Source organism: Triticum aestivum, chromosome 3B (assembly GCF_018294505.1).
Source record: "Triticum aestivum cultivar Chinese Spring chromosome 3B, IWGSC CS RefSeq v2.1, whole genome shotgun sequence".
In the NCBI taxonomy this organism is placed as follows: domain Eukaryota; kingdom Viridiplantae; phylum Streptophyta; class Magnoliopsida; order Poales; family Poaceae; genus Triticum; species Triticum aestivum.
The window spans coordinates 635,015,629-635,037,783 of NC_057801.1; the positions used below are offsets into that span (position 1 = coordinate 635,015,629).

General features: G+C 46.6%; 3 non-coding genes across 3 annotated transcripts; all 3 read left to right on the top strand.

Annotated features, from left to right (window-relative positions):
* The first annotated feature begins 8,093 nt into the window (after positions 1-8,093).
* On the top strand, positions 8,094-8,185 carry LOC123073004 (small nucleolar RNA SNORD96 family). The gene has a single exon (XR_006435532.1). It is a non-coding gene; the product is annotated as a small nucleolar RNA SNORD96 family (small nucleolar RNA).
* Positions 8,186-8,694: 509 nt separating this feature from the next.
* On the top strand, positions 8,695-8,779 carry LOC123073192 (small nucleolar RNA U36a). The gene has a single exon (XR_006435643.1). It is a non-coding gene; the product is annotated as a small nucleolar RNA U36a (small nucleolar RNA).
* A 53-nt stretch (positions 8,780-8,832) lies between these two features.
* On the top strand, positions 8,833-8,923 carry LOC123073028 (small nucleolar RNA Z223). The gene has a single exon (XR_006435556.1). It is a non-coding gene; the product is annotated as a small nucleolar RNA Z223 (small nucleolar RNA).
* The last annotated feature ends 13,232 nt before the right edge of the window (positions 8,924-22,155 follow it).

The window sequence follows — 22,155 nt, forward strand, 5'->3', positions numbered from 1 at the left end:
TGTTTCCGGTAAAGCGAACGTCAAGCGTGCGTAGAGTCATATCTGTGGCCGATAGGACTTGAGAGAGTATTTGTTCTACCTTTAGCTCCTCGTTGGGTTCGACACTCTTACTTATCAAAAGAGGCTACAACTATCCCGTATACTTGCGGGTTATCACCATGCTCAGTTTCATGAATTTGTGGTCACTTTTGGATTTTCTGAAATTTGAAATCCAGGATTCGAAACAATATCATAACCTTCATCATGCAATAAATTTTCAAGTGATACATCTGTCCTGTTGTATTTCTTAAGAAAGGATTTGGTCAAACATTTTGCTTAGTTAGACTTCAGACAAGTTATATATGCAAAGTAAAAGGATAATCCCTCCGTACCAATGCATTGCCTGATATATTAACTCAGGTAATAGGCACGAACAAACGAGCTCAATTCTGTGCACATCTTAGTGTAGTAGTAGTACTAGGCAATGTAGTTGACGGGTGACCTTGGGGAGCGGCGACCGAGGGAATTGAACCATGCTCGACACGGTAGGTAAGGTTGTCTAGTTACTAAAGCATCCCTCCATTGTTCATCGGCGGTCATTATGGACCGGGGACATAAGGGGAATTTCCTAGGGATGATGATCCCCTTCCGTGGCCTAGCCTACCTTTGAGTCACTAACACATGGGCCCCACGGAGCACGGGGCCCACCTGTCAGTGACTCAATGCACTACAAGAAATATGTCAACTAGTGACCTTTTGTCAGTGACTCTGGAAGAATTGGTCATATATCTATGACCATTTCAGACCAATTGGTCAAAAGCTGTTCGGGGGGCTCCAAACCCTAAACTATAACGACCATTTTGGTCAGAAAGGTCGTAATTTCCTTATACAAAATGGTCATAAAGCAGATAGCACAGGTCCACTGCCTTATTTCTAGCTGATCATGACCAATATAGATGGTCATAACCTTGTAAATTGTGGTGGGTTGCTATGACTAGGTGCCACCTCATCAGTTTTGCCTATGTGTCATGTCCATGTGGCGGTTTTTGCCCTACGTTGTGAAGCAACCTATATTTCTGTCATTCCCAAAATTCCCAAAAAAATCTCATAAATTCTTTGGGTCATATCTTCGTCAAATATGTAAAAAACCTTCCTTGCCTAGTTCAAAAATAATTCGAAAATATTCATTTTCCTATTCTATTCAGAAAAACACTTTGTGAAGGAAGTACCACTTTGGCATGTCCAAATGGTATCCATTTTCTACAGTGCTTTCCTATGCCCAAATAACCATCCTCCACCAAATGCCACCTCAATCCATTCATTATTTTGAGCCCAGCTTCAACATTCGTATTTATGTTCAGTGTGGTACTTTGTAAAGCAAGTACCACCTAGGCTCCTCCTTTTGAGCTCAAAATGTGTGAAGACGGTCTTCTTAGTAACTCATCATCCTCAGCCAAAACTCACGCCCATTAGCCATGTGCATTTCCCGTACCACTAATCAAACACTTGGCTGCTTATTCATGTTTGAGCATCGATCAGTCTCCTCGTGAGAATCTTATGTTGTGATTTTCTTCCTAGCACCTACCTGGGGAGTGCCCAACCCACTAGACATGCCTAGGCCGCCCAGAACACATGGCAATGCCACGGTCACATGATGACCACGCGACGGGCATGCGAGTTTACGCGCTCTAGAGTTGGGGCCCTCGGCCACCATCCAAACCTCGACGTATCGCCACCAAACCATGTATTTATGATTAAATAGGTACTTATGTGACTAGAAAATATTTTTGGAAAAAATAAATAGCAAACTATGAGGCAGCTGCAGTTCAAATTTGACCCGCTTCCTACTGAATTGGTGGAAATTTGTCTTTTTCACCAGAGGTGGATCAAAACTTTTGACACCAAACCATTTTATCAATTGTGCATTAAATATGGCCTAGTATTTTAGAAAATTAATTTGGTCCAATGAAAACAAATATATGGTAGGTCCATCACAAAAAAACTCATTTCAGGCACTCGGAAAATGGAAAATGAATTTTCCGTGCAAAGAAAATGAAAACTCCCTTAGGCAACATTGTTTGGAATTCCAAGATGCACCCTTGTGCACAATATGAGATCATTTGAACAAACTATGCCATGAATGTGGTCATAAGATTGATCATTTGGCTTGAAAGACATGAATCTTCACGCATGATAGCTCATTTTTTATAACACTTATTGAAAATAATTTCCGTATTACAAGTTTATTATTTTTCCTCGAAACTTGGTCACATATAATGACACAATGCGAAGGTTTTCCAATTTTTTGATTTTTTTTGAATTTTTTATGCTCATTTCAAAATGCGTTCAAAACGGCGGGCTTGACCATTCCTAGCTAGTGGTTGAATCTTGGAAAAAATTTGATGTTTCTCTGATTAAATAGATACTTACTAGCAAATATGCCCGTGCGTTGCAACGGAAGAAAAAATTACACGTTGGTCAATATCCGACATATGAATGTCCTCTATTTTAACACGATGGCTCACCATGTTGCCAATTATCTTTCTTCTCACTCTCGTTGATGATGGATGCAATATCCACGTGATCGCAATGCATTCAACGTGGTCAAAAATGGGCTTGTCACTATACGACACACTTGTCATTGTCTCGCGCAAGGGAATGTTTTGAACTTTGAAAACAAATCTCATCGACCATGGACTACTCGCCAACCCCAAGACATATAAAGAATTTCCAAAATTAATCAAATCCTAGATATAAAATACATCCGAATAGGAAGAGTTTTTTGAATCGACAAACATTCTTTTTAAATTTAGACATTTTTTTAAATTCACAAACATTTGTTTTTTAGACGAACATTTATTGAAATGCATGAATAGTTTTTGATTTCATGATGACTCAGATTCACAAATATGTTTTGAATACACGATCATTTTATCAAGATCATGAACTTGATTTTATTTAACGACATTTCTTTCCAAATTATTTTTATAATTTGCAAATATTTTTGTAAAATCAGTAACATTTTTTGAAACCACGAAAATTTTATGATTTCCTGAACTTTTTTGAATTCACACACATTTTATAATTTCTCAAACAGCTTTTTCAAACTCGCAACTTTTTAATACTTGAAAATCTCAAATTGATTTAAAGAAGGAGAAAACAAAAACAAAAGTGAGAAAAGAGAAGACCAGAAAAAATAAAAAAATAGGGCATTAAGTCCGCTGGCTGGCCCATGTAGGCCTAAAGTAGGTGGGAATAAGTCATGAGAAAAAGGTGGAGGAAAATATTGGTAGAAGCTGGGGTTCGAACCCTGGTCTACAGGGCAGAAGACAATGCATCGAGCCACCGCGCTGCTACTGCTTCACTGCTATTTGTTGGATATTAACTGTATACAAACTCTGGAAACGACGGCGACTTTGAAAAGAAAAATCGAATCGTTTTCTTCACTTACGGGTGGCATAGCAGGTAATTTCTAGCAACTTCGGGGGGCGATTTTTGTGACGTACGGGCAGAAGCAATATCTGCTTTATTAGTAGGTATAGATGTACCTAGAAATGATTTTTGGAAAAAATAAAGAGCAAACTATGAGGCAACTGCAGTTCAAATTAACCCGCTTCCAACTGAATCGGCGGGAATTTGTCTTTTTCACCAGAGATAGATCAAAACTTTTGACACCCAACCATTTTGTCAATAGTGCATTAAATATGGCCTAGTATTTTATAAAATTGATTTGGTCAAATTTTGCAACAAATATTTGGTAGGTCCTTCACAAAAAAACCTCACTTGGGGCACTCGGAAAATGGAAAATGAATTTTTCGTGCAAAGAAAATGAAAACTCCCTTAGGCAACATTGTTTGGAATTCCAAGATGCACCCTTATGCACAATATGAGATCATTTGAACAGACTATGCCATGAATGTGGCCATAAAGATTGAGCATTTGGGTTGAAAGCCATGCATCTTCACACTTGATAGCTCGTTTCTGAGAACACTTTTTTAAAATAATTGTCGTATTACAAGTTTATAATTTTTGCTGGTAACTTGGCCACATATAACGACACAATGTGAAGGATTTGCAATTGTTTGATTTTTTTTTTTGAATTTTTTATTCCCATTTCAAAATGTGGTCAAAATGGCGGGAATGACCGTTCCTAGCTAGTGGTTGAATCTTGGAAAACTTTTTGTGTTTCTATGATTAAATAGATACTTATGTACCTATAAATGATTTTTGGAAAAAATAAAGAGCAAACTACGAGGCAGCTGCAGTTCAAATTTGACCCACTTCCAGCTGAATCGGCGGAGATTTGTCTTTTTCACTAGAGGTGGATCAAAACTTTTTACACCCAACCATTTGGTCAATTGTGCATTAAATATGTCCTATTATTTTATAAAATTGATTTGGTAAAATTTTGAAACAAATATTTGGTATGTCCTTCACAAAAAAACTCATTTTGGACATTCAAAAAATGGAAAATGTTTTTTTTGACAAAAAACTCATTTCTCATGACATATTTTTAAAGATATTTATCTTATTTCATGTTTGTTACTTTTCCTGAAAACTTATTCACATTAGTGACACAATGAGAAGGTTTTTCATTTTCTTTTTGAATTTTCTTAGGTCATAAAATAGCTGATATGATTTTAACACGCTATTTTTAGTCAACTATGACCAATTTAAATGGTCATAATGTGGTACTGCATTCTGATTGGTCCGTGGACGTCTCACGCGGATCGTGCATGGAACACCGTCGGATGCTCGCAGATCCAATGGCAGTCCTCGGCCCACCACACCAACCCCAAGCCCACCAAAGCCGAAACCCTAGCTCTACTTGTGGACGTTTTCCATCCACCACCCCCCCCCGCGCATCCTTTCTTTCTCTGCCTTGTTTCTTTCTCTACCCCTCGCTCCCTCACGCACCCACAATCCCTCCCCTGAAACCCTTGCTGCCGCCAGCTATGCCTCTTGTTCCGGCGTGTTCCGGCGGGCTTTGCCGGCGCGCAACCCAGATCTGAGCTCCCCTGCCTCCGCTCTTCCCTCCCCTCCGGCAAGATCCGCATCTCGCGCCCCCGGTAGCTCATCCCCAACCCCTTCCCACGGCTAGGACTTCGAGGGTGGCGTTCCCACCAATTCCGGTGCGGCGGCGGCGACTGTGCTCTGCCCTCTTCGACGCCCACCAACCTAGCCGCATGGCACGGCCATGGCCATGGCGGTGGCCAGATCCACCCCCTCCCTCATCTCCTCGCTGCCGCCACCTCCTCCCCGTCCTGCATCGGCGCGTCCCGCCACCACCTCCTTCCTTGAGGCGTCCCACAGTGACGCCCATCGTGTCCTGCAGTTGCCGTCCCTCTCCCTCAATCCCCAGCGCGTTCCCTAATCCCCACCCCCAACCAAAATCTTCTCCATCTCCCTCGGCCGATTATCCTCCCGTCCGCATCCCCTTCCCCACCCCCGCTCCTAGATCGTGCCGCGCGCTGCCCCTGACCGCCGCGGGAACCCCACCCCGCCACCGACGAGGCCCGACCCCCAGGGGCCCAGCCAAGATGGTGCTCGCGTAGCTGGGCGGGAGCATCTCCCGCACGCTTGCGCAGATGAGCAACACCACGGTCAACGAGAAGGTGCTCGGGGAGTGCCTCAATGAGATCTCCCGCGCGCTCCTGCAGTTCGACGTCCGGAAGATCGTCAACCTCGAGACCCTCGCCGCCGGCACCAACATGCAGCGCATCATACAGCAGGTCCCACCCGCTCCACCTCCCTCAATTCATTTACTGCGCTAATTCGATCGAGGAACTGGTCGGGAGGAGGCTGATGCCCTTGTGTTTTTCCTGCTGCAGGCCGTCTTCAGGGAGCTCTACAACATGCTGGATCCAGGGAAGCCGGTCTTCAACCCCAAGAAGGGCTAGCCCAACATCATCATGTTCGTCAGATTGCAAGGCCAGTCTGACTCACCAACCAACCTCGCCCGCTTGCTCTATTTATTATTCTACACCTATTACTGAATGTATATATGTACCACTCTGTGTGTAGCATTTTTCTAACTGTACAATAGCACTCACTCCTCTACTGTCACATAATAGATGAGCCTTAAATTCATCTAGTTTGGATCAAAACAGAACCATTGATTAATACTCGATGATTGTTACTCTACATTTGGTTACAGATTTCTTTGAACTAGTTTGATTTCCTGCTGATCTACATCCTTTACTTACTTGCATGCTTGACTGAATTTACTACTGCTGTTACTCTAGTGGTGAACGAGATAGGCATTGTATTGCTTGTTTCCTTGCTTCCACAAATTAAAACTCAGTAATCTTGTTAACTGCTAGTGTTGTCATGAACCACACATCTGAGATGAACTTGACATTGATTTGCTCGTGTGTCAAGTATGGATAGACTTTGTTATTCACCAGTATTCAGGCGGTTGAAGTGTGCGTGTTGCTACGGCTGTTAGGATGTCGTTGGGTTGTTATCACTAGTACTAGTCCTATCAAATTGCCTGTGAGTAGTTCATTACCATGCTATCCAGGGGATATTTATTTATGTGCCTGTGAATTCGTTCTTGGTGTGTATGTATGTATATGTGCTAGCAACATGAGTACGAATTAGCATCATGCTCGGCTGGGATGAATTGCATGCATACATTGATCCAGGGAAAAGTGTATGGCTGATACAATCCTATTTTTCACAAATCTATTATACACTTTGGGAAATACAATAATTTGTTCTTTACTAAATGCACTGCAAGTATGGATGTTGATGCATGCATGCATCTAGGGTGAGTCGTACCTAGTTGTTCTTTATGCATCTCCAGTCGTACCTAGTATTGTTTTAATGGAATCAGTACAATTTCTGTGCACATTGGGATTGCTCTATTTGCTTCATATTATGGTGTAAGTGTCTTGCTAGCTTATTGTGGCAGCCGCCTGGATTATCGCTCATAGTGTCACTCGTATCACGCTACACTGGCTAGGCTTCTACCGGCTATTTCGGTGTCGTGCTACGCTGGCTGGGCTTCTCTGGACCGGTAAAAAAAATTAATAGATCGATCATTGGCATGGAGAGATCGATCCTTCCGTGCGATCTGTTCAGTGAAAAAAAAGAGAATGGGATCGATCAGGGTAGTATATTTGTACTGTTATGATGAATAAGAGCTTCCAGTTAATTACATAATATTGGTGATGTAGTTTTACTTGCTATGTATGCTTGCTTAGTTGTTCATCGGGTCGCTCTCTTTTATTTTTTGAGTGCGCCAACTAGTTCGGCCAGCCTCTCTATGATTTATTCTGATAGCTTATGGAGTGCTTCTATCTATATTTGTGAAATATTTGACCCAACAAAAAAATCTTAATCAGTCTGCTCTCTCAAAGTTGAGTTTGGGCTGCTGCATATGAATGATTTTTTTTCATAGTTTGATTTTGAGGATGCTGTTGCTGCTAAAGTAGCAACAACAATCACGCTTTGGTTCCCAAAAATTTAGATGGCACTTGCATCTCTACATACACACACATATGAATATGCACCTCGGTTTGGCTGAGTTTGCATGTTTACATTTGCTTTAACTTGACTTAAACTATCTTGGTGACACTTTGCATCAATGGTGTGTTCTACCCTTATAGATGTCCTTGGAGAAGATGGTCATTGGAGTGTAGGAGAGGAACAACCTTGTCCTGCTCGAGGAGGAGGAGGAGGACCACCCGAGCTCGATGACGACACGGCAACAGGTAGCACTCGCCTCCCTCCCAAGGTGAAGATCTGATCCGCCTGTTTAGATGGTCTGCTCTTGTCTTATGCATGTGAGGGGAGAAGAAATCAATTGGACTGAATTATATTTGCATGTGAGGGGAGCGATCCTTTTGGTAGATGCAGAGTATAGATTCACAAAATTCACCACATGAGCGTACTACCTATATCCAAATTCTGGATACAACTTGCATGCTTGAAAAGATGATTTCATTGAATGCTTGAAAAGATGAGTCGCTAAAGTGAATGATGTGAGGGATGTTCTCACGTATTACTGTTAGTGTCGTTCCTTTTCTGTCTTCTTTTGTCAGATTTTGTTTTTTGTAGTAATTTAAGTTCTGTTTTATAGACCTATTTGTTTGTGTTACTGTTTTATTTGTCTGGTGATGAAAAACCTGTTAATCATACCATCTTTCGAGACTGATTGGTCGCAGTGCGCCCATGCTGTCATTCTGCAATTCTTAGGACAAATTGAACAGCTTGACTGTAATTTTTCTGAATACTTTCGAACTTACATGTCATCTATTTTTCAGTTTTTTTATTCTATTGTTTCCTATGTATAGAATATGGCTGGACAACGATGAAAACTGAATAAAACACCATCTTTTTGGACACCTAATGACTGGACAAATATATTCATATTTTTTAAGTTGCTTTGATCTTTGTTGATAATTTTTTGGTCTAAAATCTTTCTCTATGAAGAGAGTACAAGCAGACGGGTGGTCTGAACTGATGCCATGTTGATATGTCTGCATCATCTGTGCTACCCTTGTGGTTGGCATCTGAGAGAAAAAAAATTGTGCACTTTGTTCTTCTCATAAGTTACATTTTTTAAATTCTTCTACTTTTTGTCCTGTTTGCACTTAGCTTCTAGTATCCCTCTTTGTTGCACTTGGTCTGAGGGGGATGTAGTGGGCGCGGATAGGGAAATGGTTTACTTGCCAACCCTTTGTAGCGTTTGCCATTTCTTTGGATTAGTGGCAGTGATTTGAACCTTACCCATGCTTCTGATTAATTCATGAAGGACAAGGGAAAACATGGTTGAATTTCTTAATATGAGGCAAAAAGAGACACTTTCATTATTGTCATTCTTTTAGATTCATGTGTTCTGTTTGACCATGGCTGTGATGAAAAACACTTTCAACAAACATGCCAGTTCTGCTTCTGAAAATTCATGACTGAAAAACCTGTTATACAAGATCTGTTTAGTACTCATGTATTATGGCCATGGCTTATTTAGTATGTGCTTGATGTGCCTTGTGTATTCGTGCCTAATTAGCTTCTTTTAGGCGATAATCTACTGGTTATAGCAAGATTTTACTCTTATTTTGTGGAATAGATGGTTCATGTGTACTGCGATGTACTAGTTGAGCTCTGTTGGCTATACTAGTCGAACTCTGCTGCTTCTAACTCATATCAATTTTGCTCCTGCTGATGTACAAGTGATGCTTGTGTGATTGTTGATGGAAAGGAACTAGCAAACTTTGTTGTTTTGCAACTGAGTGAATGAAACTTCAATTTGTACGTCACCCAGCTTGCTGTTGCGGTGGCTGTCGATGCTGGCGAGCCTGCAACATCTCCGATGAGCTGCAGGACCTGGAACATCTCATGTGCTCCAAGTCCATCTATCTCATGTGCATGTAGATCATGATGTACCAGAACCCTACAACAGAACTACTGATGTAATATGCGAAGAACAAATTGAAACCATGTTCTGTATCCTGACTTGTTATTTTCTTCTCTAGCAAATTGTAGACATGAATCTCTAGTTGACCTATTGTTTCATAGACATATATCTGCATTTCTACTGCTTTATCATACATTCGATACATAAATCTGCATTTCTGTGAAATTTTGTTAAATATATATTTTCCAGATAGTCTATACACTAAACCTGGAGGTTTGAATATCTACTCCGGGAATGAAAATGCTACTCTAATGACTTTGTGTTCACCCTTTTACAGGAGCTCCAGGCCTAAGAAATTTCAAGTTTGAAGTGGCATGTTCTGATAGTCCAGAAAAGTGAAGAAGTCTGGAGTGTATTTGTAGTAGGAGTTATATGTTCTGATAGTATCACATGTAATGGTGAAATGAATTATGTAAAGATTGTGCTATTAGCCAAAATTGGCATGTGGTTTGATAATTCTCATTTGTTTGTTGTTATGACTGAAATAATTGTGTGGAAATTGAAACATTGGTTGTCTTGAATTAGAACCTGACAAGTGGTACCTAATAGTATTTGGCATATAAAAAGGCCATTTTCCAAATAATATTCACAGGAAAAAAACCCTAAAAACTAAGAAAATGGACTGTAAAAGGCTGAGGCCCAATTGAGAAATAGATGCGGCCCAAAAAAGAAACCAAAAAAGGATCACAACCCTGGAAATGAAAAGGCTGCAATGTTGGGCTTGGCCCATGAAGTTGACCAAAAATTAACAGGAAAAAAAATAGAAAGGCTGAATTAATGGGCTCGGCCCATCTAAAGCACCAAAATGGACCGGGCTGATTCTAAGTAACGATCATTTTAATTGGTCATAATTTTGCCACGTCAGATTGCCACGTCGAATCCGACGTGTCCTGGGAAGACAGCCAGTGACCAAAACAAAAGGTCATGGGTTCAACGACCTTCTGTTTTGGTCATAAACGTCTACAACTGTCACGCCCAATATGCGACCCTATCCAAAAGGAACTCGAAGGTCCCACCAAGGATAGACCCGCATATTGAAACGCTTTTGCAAGGTGGATATCATTACATCAACATTACATAATAGATGGGGATACATACAAGAGGCATACAATGCCACATGAATACAACATCACAATACATAAGAGCATCATCCGACTACAAATGAAACACAAACAGAAACTCAAACGACATCCACCCTGCTAGCCCAGGCTGCCGACCTGGAACCTATCCCCTGATCGAAAGAGCAGAAGAAGAACTCAACGCAAGCAAGCATCGCTCTCGCGTCATGATCATCGCACAACCTGTACCTGCAACTGTTGTTGTAGTAATCTGTGAGCCACGAGGACTCAGCAATCCCATTACCATGGGTATCAAGACTAGCAAAGCTTAAAGGGAAAGGAAGGGGGGTAAAGTGGTGAGGCAGCAGCAGCGACTCAGCATATATGGTGGCTAACATACGCAAATAAGAGCGACAAGAGATCAAGAAGAACGGTCGTCAACTAGTAATGATCAAGAAGTGATCCTGAACTCCTACTTACGTCAAACATAACCCGGAAACCGTGTTCACTTCCCGGACTCCACCGAAAAGAGACCATCACAGCTACACACAGATGCGTTTTAATTCGGATCTGGTGTCAAGTTATCTACAACCGAACATTAACAAATTCCCATCTGCCTATAACCATAGGCACGTCTTTCGAAAAATTATACCCTGCAGGGGTGTCCCAACTTAGCCCATGACAAGCTCTCGCGATCAATGAAGGAATAGATCTTCTCCCAGGAAGACCCGATCAGACTCGGAATCCCGGTTTACAAGACATTTAGACAATGATAAAACAAGACCAGCAAGACCGCCCAATGCGCCGACAATCCCGATAGGAGCTGCACATATCTCGTTCTCAGGGCAACACCGGATAAGCTAAGCATACAGGTACCGACGTAACCCAAGTTGCCAAGGGATGGCCCCGCACGGTGCTCTAGTTTGGACCAACACTTAGACAAGCACTGGCCCGGGGGGGCTGTAATAAAGATGACCCTCGAGAGCGCGACTCCCAAGGGAAAAAGGGCTAGGTGAGGCAAATGTAAAACCAAGGTTGGGCCTTACTTGAGGAGTTTTATTCAAAGCAAACTGTCAAGGGGGTCCCATAAATCACCTGACCGCGTAAGGAACGCAAAATCCGGGAACATAACACCGGTATGACGGAAACTAGGGCGGCAAGAGTGGAAGAAAACACCAGGCAAAAGGCCGAGCCTTCCACCCTTTACCAAATATATAGATGCATTAATAATATAAGAGATATTGTGATATCCCAACCAAAATCCTGTCCACCATGGAGCAATCTTCAACTTCACCTGCAACTAGCAACGCTATAAGAGGGCTGAGTAAAGTGGTAACATAGCCAAACAACGGTTTGCATAGGAAAGGTGTCAAAGGTTAGAGGTTCATGGCAATATGGGATGGCTGGATAAACAGGTGATAGGTAGCGCAGCATAGCGATAGAACGAAACAACTAGCATAGCAATGATAGTAGTGAGATCTAGGGTTGCGGTCATCTTGCCTGAAATCCCGCAAGGAAGAAGAACGAGTCCATGAAGAAGATGAAGCCACGAAGACGAACCAAGCATAGACGAACGAATCCTCACGATCGCAACGGAAACAGGAACTATCGAAAAGAAGCACACAACATAGTAAACACACCACACATGAACAAGGCATGATGCACAACAAGCATGATGCATGACAAATCTAGATGAGGCTACTCATGGCAAGAGATGACGCAAACAAGAGCAACACATCAAGGCAAGTTTAAATGAGGCCGGGAACAACATATAACAATTTCGGTAAGTCCTCATATGCAAGTTTCGAAATTGGTCCAGATCTAAATAAACCTTACGTTCGAGTTGTTAAACAGCAATTTAAGATGCACAAGGATGATCTGCATGAGATGCTAGTCAAGTTACATATAAAGTTCATTTAGTTCGGAGCTACGGCCTAGAAGATATGAGCAACACAAGTTAAACATGGCATTGATGCAAAATGCACCCAAACATCAAGAAAACACCTCAAAACATGAATGCAACATGATAATATGAAACTACATGCAATTCTAAGCAAGTTTCATATAGAGCACACTCAAAACGGAGCAACGGTTCAACACACACACACATGAAACAAGTTTAAAGGACAAGCTGTCCAAAACAGCAACTAGGCATATTGCAAGCATCAAAACAATATACTACAGCACCCCAGCATGATGAAAAAAGGCATGGGCATGATGTACAGGTAAAGCACAACAAAACATGAACACTGAGCTATCTCCAGAAACTACTAGAACATGCTCAAACACACATGGTAAGATTGCAAGTAATAACAATTTCAGACTTTGCAGAAAATAACATCACGATGCAATGTTCAGAGCTATCAAACAACATGTTACAGGAACTTATCATGGCAAACAAAGGCATGGCATGAATCTACTAAATGCATAGATCAAAAGTCCTTTACTGACCATAAGCCAAAAAGGATCAGAAAACATGATGGGACCCACGTAAACATGGCAAGTTATAATACAGATTCATACATGGCAGGAACAGAATAATGAAGGCATGTAAATGAGCTCGTGCAACTCACTACAAAGCAATACATGGCACGGAAAGGCAACCTACAGTAAGAAGGCATGTTTGTGAAGTTAAGCATGGCAAGAGCAAGGTCATAGGGTGCATGGAACACTAGCAAAACACATGGGAACAAGTGAACTTAATGTTAACAGGCTGATAGCAACATTATGAAGCAACTTTGGAGCAAGATATGAACAATCTACAGCAAGATATAAATGCAACCAGGGGCATGTATGGTTATAGGATGACATGTAGATCAAAACATGTTTAGTGGTCATCTCCATATTATGCATAGAATGATTTGTAGGAGCAGGTTTACATCGCATCACGAAATAACAGATTCAGCCTAGCAAAACAGTAACATCATGTACACTACTTAACAATATCGATTCACTCACCACAAGTCATTGCATGACAAGATAAGCACAGCATCATCAAGAAGACATATTTGTGAAACAAACCAAGTCAAGAACAAGTCCATAGCATGCAAGGATCAACTACAACAATCTTGGCCAAATTGAATAACACGTAAACAATCTGCTAGGAAACATTTTGAAGCAAAAGTAGAGCACGAAAATAACATGCTAGACTACTCCATAATTGCAACCAAGGGCATGAATGGATAGACAATAACCATATGTTCAAAACACCCTTACTGAACTATCTCAAAATATGCATGGATCTCTCTGTAGCATCAAGTTTACATGGCATGAAAATAACAGCAGAACAGGGACTAAAATCAACAACATCACGATGCCTAGTTTGCATGCTTGTGCTAGTCACCACATTGATCACAAAAATACATGGTAAGCACCTCTGTAAAGAAGACATGGCATAGTTCAAAACACATGTAGACATCAACCTCATAGGATGCACACATCAATCATGGCAAAAATGACAAAAGAGCTCGTTATGATAATATACAGCAGAAAACATCATGAACAACTCTTACAACGATGATTCAGGCATCCAGATGAGCTCAAATGAATATGATGCAATAGAATGAAATGATGTACTCGTTGAGACGAACAATTTGACATATTACACGCACAAAATGGAGCTACATGCATGGAGATATGATGGCATAAACATGACATGAAAATTACACAGACTGGGGGACTTAGCAGTTTTCTCACCTCCGCGAAAGTCAACGCGGGACGGAGGCATGCGGGACAAGGAGATCCGGGATCGGGGGCGCCGTTTGGTTGGACTCCCGGTGGATCTCATCCACCCGGAGTGGATCTTGACCGGAGGTAACTCCGGCGAGCTCGCGAGAGCTCCGGCGAGGCGCGCGACGCCGGGAAGGCGCAGGGGGGCGGCAGATCCGGTGGGGACGGGGAGCCGGTGCGGAGGACAAGGAGCGGCGGAGCATGGAGGGGCACTTGGGCGCGCGGTGGTCGGCGCTGGGTCCGGCGAGGCACGGCAGGGACGCAGCGGCGACCTCGGCGGGCGGTGCGCCGGCGAGGCGCGTGGCATCGGGTGCGGTTGCCCACTCTGCGGCGGCGGCTCCGGCTGGGAGGCGCGGGAGACCGGCCGAAGGCGGCGCCGGTGGGGACGCGCCGAGGATGGTGGCGGCCGGCGGCGGGGCGGAGCTTCTCCGGCGGCGGCGGCAGCCGGGCGCGGGCGACGGGGACGCGTGCGCGGTAGGGCCCGGCGCGGCCCGGGACGGGCCGGCCGTGGGCTGGGCGGGCCGCGGCAGCGGACGGCGGCGCGGGGACACTTGGCACGGTGGAATTGGACGGGCAGGGCGGCGTGGACATGTCCGGCCAGATCGGACGTGTCCGGCGGGCGAGAGGAGCGGGGCTAGGGTTTGGGGATCCGGAATTTCGGGGGAGTGCACATATTTATAGGTAGAGGGAGCTAGGAGTGTCCAAATGAGGAGCGGTTTTCGGCCATGCGATCATGATCGAACGACCGAGAGCATGGAGGGGAGTTAGATGGGTTTTGGGCCACTTTGGAAGGGGTGTTGGGCTGCAAAGAGAGAGGGGCTTTACGGTTACCCAGTTAACCGTTGGAGTATCAAACGACCTCCAAATGGCACGAAACTTGACAGGCGGTCTATCGGTGCTATACCAAGGCCGATTGGCAAGACTCGGTCCATTCTGAGAAAGTTTGACACCCACTCACAACAGGAGACAAAAAGGAGAACGCTAGAGGACATAGGAGCGCCGGATTGGAAAACGGACAACGGGGAAAATGCTCGGATGCATGAGACAAACACGCATGCGAAATGAAATGCACATGATGACATGACAAAATGCAACATGCAAGCAAATGACATGGCAACGGCGGCGAATAACTGGCAGACACCTGGCGCATCGGATCCGGGGTGTTACAACACTCCTCCACTAACAAGAGATCTCGTCCCGAGATCTTAGGACCGAGACGGAAGGGAAAAGGGATGAGGTGAAAGAAGAACTCAAGAGAAGAAGCAAAGAATAGAGAGCACTCGAGAAGAAGAGAGGAACGACGAGAATGACGAGCATCGAAAACTCACGGAATCAGATATACTAAGAAATCACTCCGGTTAGAACGAGATAAGAAACGAATAAGACTGAAAGGATTTATGCAGCACTCCGACTGAAAATGGAAGGATTAGAACATGAACTTCACAAGATGGGATGACACTTGGCGAGATGAAAAACGCAAATCCTCCGGAAGAATTGAAGAATGGAATCAAAAGAATTTAGAAGGAAGGGTTGAACAGAGTTGTTGAGAAGATCAACAATGAAAGAATAAGCTTGTTTTGGTCTTATAGGTAACATCTCAAGATCATGAGGTGATAACCGGCCACAAACGGAAAAGATTGAATAGCTGAGAAGAACGAAGGAATGCAAAACTCCACTTCAAAAGAAAATGAAGAATTAATTGCACTTCGAAAGGCAAGAAAGAAAGATACTTGAACTCCTACAATAAGAATCTTGATGAACACTTGAGGAAAGAATTGAATCATGACGAGCCACCGTGAAGAACTCCGGTAACAGAAGGATGACGAGATAAAATGAAAGATGAAAAGGATAAGATTAAAGCCTTGCAATGATTTAGATGGGGTTTCCGACGAGATGGCCGAGGAAAATTGAACTCCGGAAAAGAAAAGATGGGAAACACTTGGGACTAGAATTTATTCATCAAGAACAAACTTCGAAGAAAAGGATACTCACTTGGATGAAATAAGAATAAGATTTATTGTATGCTTATCCTTCATCAAATTAAATTGATGACAAACAATGGATTTTTCATACTACTTATTCTTCTTGAAAAGGATTGAGAAGTGACAGCACAAAACTTGAGAAGGTCTTCATGAACCACCGGTAGGATTGAAAGAACGAATGGATTGATACGATGACAAAGGAAAAGGAGTGTGAAGGAACCACCGTTAGAATTCAGAAATGACTGATGAAAGAGACTGAATCACTGGGAAGAATTAGAAGAACAAATATGCTTGAGGAAATTTAGATGCAAAAGAACAAGGAGATCATGAGCTGATTAAAGAACACTTGACAGATACGCCGGGATAAATAGAGAACGATAACTGGAATGATGGCCTCCGGTGAAAAGAATTGGAGAAACAACTCCTGACATACTCCGGATGGGTGAGAAAAGGAATATCTGACAAATGGAATAAATTGAGAGGATGATATGAAAACTCTTCTTCCATCTTCAAATCTGAGAAAGACGACGAGAAACACCACCGAAATTACTAAGATACTCTGGGAAAACGAAAAGCGAAGAGGTTGAGGCAACAAAGGAAAATGATTTGAAATCGATCTTGGAAAAGCATCTTACTGATGAAATTCATTCTTACGTCACTCTTGAAAAGAATTGAGAATAACTCCGGGAGAATTAGAAGAGTCAGGTAAGATCCTGGGAAAAGACCTATGGGTTAGGGCCCACTGAAGAGAAAACACCGTTGAAAAGGGATGATGAACAGATAGATGAAGCACCAGAACAATTGAAATATTCGAATGAGGTGACAACCTTGAATTAATTCAAACACAGACGAATCTTCTGAGATGTCTTGAACTCCGGAATGATAAACCGGCGAGAGGAGAACAAGCAGGGAAAACACTTGATCCAAGGAAAAGAATGTGATCACTACCAAAAATTGGAATTGAATCCACCGGAAAAAGAAAGGGATGAAGAATGACGAACAAGACGAGAATTCACCGGTTGAAATAATTGTTGGAAGACTGAAGACGCTCCACACGAATGAAAATTGATGGTCGAGAGAGACTCAGACTCTGGGAAGAGAAAGGGTGGGAGGGCGGGAAAACAAAGGCAACTTGGAAGGGGGAACCGACGAATAACTTGAAGAGGAACACCGGTTGAAAGAAAGCAAAGGCTTCGCACGAGTAGGATGGATACTCGATTACGGACTCCGGCTCTAAGGAGAAAAAGGGTGGGCGGGTGGGAAAAGAAGACAACTGAGGATCGACCTCAAAGATGAAGCGGCTCGAGTCAACTTGGCGAGAAATGCACCGGATGAGAAGAGCTGAGGAACAACGATCGGAAAACCAACTGCGTGATCCTAAAGAAATATTTGAAGGGGAAGAGGAGTAGTTCAAAACACCTACGTCAATATTCCTTACCAGAGCGACGAAGGGGATGAGGAGTAAAAAGAATTCCTACTCTCCGATATAACTAGACTCAGAAAACAGTTTTCTTCTAGACTCAACAACGGCCAAACTACACGATCAATAAAGGGGGCTCCTAGGGTCGGTCGAGGCTCTGATACCAACTTGTCATGCCCAATATACGACCCTATCCAAAAGGAACTCAAAGGTCCCACCAAGGATAGACCCGCATATTGAAACGCTTTTGCAAGGTGGATATCATTACATCAACATTACATAATAGATGGGGATACATACAAGAGGCATACAATGCCACATCAATACAACATCACAATACATAAGAGCATCATCCGACTACGGATGAAACACAAACAGAAACTCAAACGACATCCACCCTGCTAGCCCAGGCTGCCGACCTGGAACCTATCCCCTGATCGAAGAAGCAGAAGAAGAACTCAACGCAAGCAAGCATCGCTCTCGCGTCATGATCATCGCACAACCTGTACCTGCAACTGTTGTTGTAGTAATCTGTGAGCCACGAGGACTCAGCAATCCCATTACCATGGGTATCAAGACTAGCAAAGCTTAAAGGGAAAGGAAGGGGGTAAAGTGGTGAGGCAGCAGCAGCGACTAAGCATATATGGTGGCTAACATACGCAAATAAGAGCGAGAAGAGAGCAAGCAGAACGGTCGTCAACTAGTAATGATCAAGAAGTGATCCTGAACTCCTACTTACGTCAAACATAACCCGGAAACTGTGTTCACTTCCCGGACTCCACCGAAAAGAGACTGTCGGGGGTTGGATACGACATATGCCAAAGGATGGCTTATCATGGTGGGAGCGAGTAGAACGTCGCCGATGCCTGGAAGCGGGATGAGGCGAAGACATGCACGCCGGCGGAACTTACCCAGCTTCAGGCCTCTCCTAGGAGATAACACCCCTACAGCTGCTCTGCGGGGCCTCCGCATGATCACTAAAGCAAAGTGACTACAATGGTGCTCTTGGAGCTGTTTCGGGAGGTAGGAGAGGGCAAGGCTAGCTCTCTCCTCCCTGGGCTATCTGGTCTATCTCTCTCTCTAGGTCCGAACCCTTCGCATGGGTGCCCCAGGGGGTTTATATAGGCCTACCCCCCGGGGGTACAATAGTAATCCGGCTGGGTGTGGGTCCCAGCCGTCTGTCTCTCAGGCCGCCGTCCTTCCTGCAGGCTTCTAGGGCCCGCCGACTGGCGGGTCCCGCGGACAGGCTTGATACTGTAGCGGCACTCCTGATGACGCAGGCTCGGTCATCGGGTCGTGGCAACAGTGCCGCTGTCTATCGGGCGATCTCTGTCGCCATTCCCCATCTTATCTGATTAATGGCTCGTGTGGCCCCGGGAGGGGTCGGCCGAATACAGGGAGGCCGACTCGCACAGGTCCGTCTTCGGGTTGCCCAGGCCGCTTTCGGCCCACCCACTGACAGGCGGCCCCACCGCCTTCGGGTCGTACAGGCCGGCGTCATGGGCACAGTGTACTACGTACTATGGCTGAGATCAGGGCAGGCATGGCAACAGTGCCGCATCTCGCCGGAGATCTTCCAGCGATACGGCTCACTGTAGCCATGCCGGCCCTTCGTAAGCAGGGGGGAAATGGCCATGCCGTGACCGTACCCCGCGTCATACTTCGGGATAAGGGAGGAGTCTTGGGCCAACTCTCCATAGTCGGCCTCCCTGGAAGTCGCCAGCTTGGAGTCGGCTTATCTGGGAGTCGCCGTCTGGGACTCGGCATATCTTGGAGTCGCTCCTGGGACTCGGCTTGAGGGGCGCGGCCTTCCCCGATGTCTTGAAATGTCCTGGGGCTCGGGTTAGCCTACCCGTGGCCCATTACTCCGACAGTAGTCCCTGAAGCTGGTGAAGCCCTGCGGTCGCCGCATTGTGGGGCTTCAACAGCTTCAATCTTTAAAAGTGCAGATTCCGGGACTCGGCTGCCGTCTTCCCTTGGGCCGACTGTCGAAAGTCGGAGCTTCAGTGAAGAGCCTCAGTTCGAAAGTCGCGGCGGGAAGCCAGGCGGCGTGCCTGATATGCTTCCCCGCAGCCATCAGGGCGGTCCTATCGCGTGGCGCCACGTGGGGAGAACAGTCTGCCTGCCCACGCGCGTGACAGGACGGGCCGTCAGGCGGGGCCCGCCACTACCACGCCTCGGCATAAGAACGGATCCGTTGCAGCCAAGGACGGTTGGTTTTCCCACGTCGTTACTGCGCGCAGTAATTTCGTGGGTAAATCGTGGGGCGGCATGGGGCATCGTGCGCAGTTAATCCCACGCCCGCCCCCTCGGCTTCTCAGCCCGCAGGGCTATAAGTAGGCGGGGGGAAGCGGAGCGGCACAGATCGCGTGCCCTTCTTCCCCGCTCCCCCGCCTCATCTTGCCTTCTCTCCCTCCTTCCTCCGCCGTCGAGCAAGAGCACGCCATACCGCAGCGATGACCTCTTCCTCCGCCGCGGCCCCTGCCGTGCGCTCTGGCGTATGGGACGGCTCGGAGGTAGAGGAAGAACACATAGAGTTCCTCCGCCGGACCCGCCGTCTCCCCAGCGCGGACCTCGTGCGTGCCCGCGCCGCGCCGGAGGGGGAAATCCGGCCGGCGCCGGAAGGGGGCGAGCGAGTCATCTTCCGCTTGCACCTTATGCATGGCCTGGGGCTGCCGGCGAGCGGCTTCTTCCGCTCGTTCCTGGAGTTCCACAGTCTTCAGCTGCACCACCTCACTCCGAATACGGTGGTGTTGCTCTCCGCCTTCGCCACTCTGTGCAAAGGTTTCCTCGGCGTCCTCCCCACCATCGAGCTGCGGGGAGAATTCTTCTCTTCTAAGCTCGGCACGCACATCGCTGGCGTGCCGGCCCAGTGCGGCGCCTTCATCGCGATGCGGCGCTCGACAGCCGACAACCCCTTTCCTCCCATCACGCTGATCAAGTCGGTGAAGATGTGGCAGCGCTCGTACTTCTACGTGAAGAACCTCGCCTCCGACGGCGACTGGGTCAACTTGCCGCCTTACAACGCTGCTCCCATGACTGGGCGGCTCCCCAGCTGCTCCCACCGAGTCAAGACGCTGACTCCCGCCGGAGCCGCCGTCGTAGCGCGACTCCGAGTCTTGACGCAGTCAGAGGGACTCGTCGGGGCCGACTTGCTGGCCGCCTTCGTGGCGCGCCGAGTTCTCCTGCTCCAAGGCCGGCCTCACCTGATCTGTCAGATGAGCGGCCTCCGAGACCCAAGTCGGATGAGTACCAAGGAGATGCCCCGCAAGGAGGTGGCGAACATGGTGAATTACATCACGCACTGTGAGTACGAGGAGGACTGGCAGTTCGGCAAGGAGCCGTACTCGCGCGACAACCCTCCACCGGTGGTAAGTCGCGTCTTCCTATTATTTTGTCTTTTTTCCGCAGCCGACTCCGGCTTCTGACTCTTGTTAGCTTCTTCTGAACTAGAATCCTTTTATGCAGCCTGCCGCCGGCGCCACGAGACAGCCCCGCGAGTATGTTCTCGACCGCGTGGAGAGCGACGTCGACGACCTCGACTTGGGGGCGGCGGCGATGGAAGCCGATGCCGAAGGCGGGGGAGGAGGAGCAGAAGGCGACTTCAGGCCCTCGGCCACCTTCGCCGACTGCCCTGATGACGACGCCGAAGGTGAAGTCGCTCCGCGCCACCAGCTGAGGATCGGCCCGTCGGGCGCCGGCCCCTCCGCCGGCCAAGGCGGCGCGAAGAGGCATCACGCCGGGCCGAGTGCGCCCGGCGGCAAACTGAAAAAGCTCAAGGGGGCGGCCGCCGCGACCAGACGAGAGGAGGCGGCCACGAAGGCCAACCGCTTCCGAAGGGAAGTGAGAAAGCCGCCGCTAGTATCCGCGTAAGTCTTTATGCTCTTTTATGCGCGGGAGAAGCGCGAGGAGGAGGAGGTCGCGCGTTTGGAGAAGGCGGAGGCCGACAGGGCGGCCGCCTCTGCCCAGAAAAAGCTGGATGATGCCGAAGCCGCCCTTGCAGCGAGACGGCGCGCCGAGGAGGCCGCGCGTAGCCGATCGGCGATGCTCGTCCCCCCACTATCGTCTGCACCGCCACCTCCGGAGTTCACGGGGCAGACCGGGGGAGCCGGCACCGAGAACCCCATCGCGGAGAAGGAGAGCAGCAAGGCCTCCATGTCGGACACTCTCATGCCGCCACCGCCTCCACCGCCGTCGGGGAGACCGCACGGCAAACAGCCGGTGGATCCGTCGGAGCCGCCGGCCATGGACGAGGCCGAAGCGCGGCTGCTTCTCCAACTCGCCTCGCCGGTGCATCGCCGTCTTGAGAGGGCGACCTCGGCGCCGCGACCTGGGAGATCGGCGCTGCCAGCTCGGCAACTCTAGACGCCGAGGCCACAAGCGCCGCGCCCACCGGGTGGGTGCGCGGAGGCGGCACTGGGCCGCTAAATCAATTGCTCCTGGAAGTCCAGGCGAAGTTGCGGGCCGAAGGCGACGCCCTTCAAGCCTGCAACAGAGCGCACCTGGCCGCGCGAACGGCCGTCCGAGTAAGTTTCTTCTCCTTCTTGATTCTTGTTTTTCTCT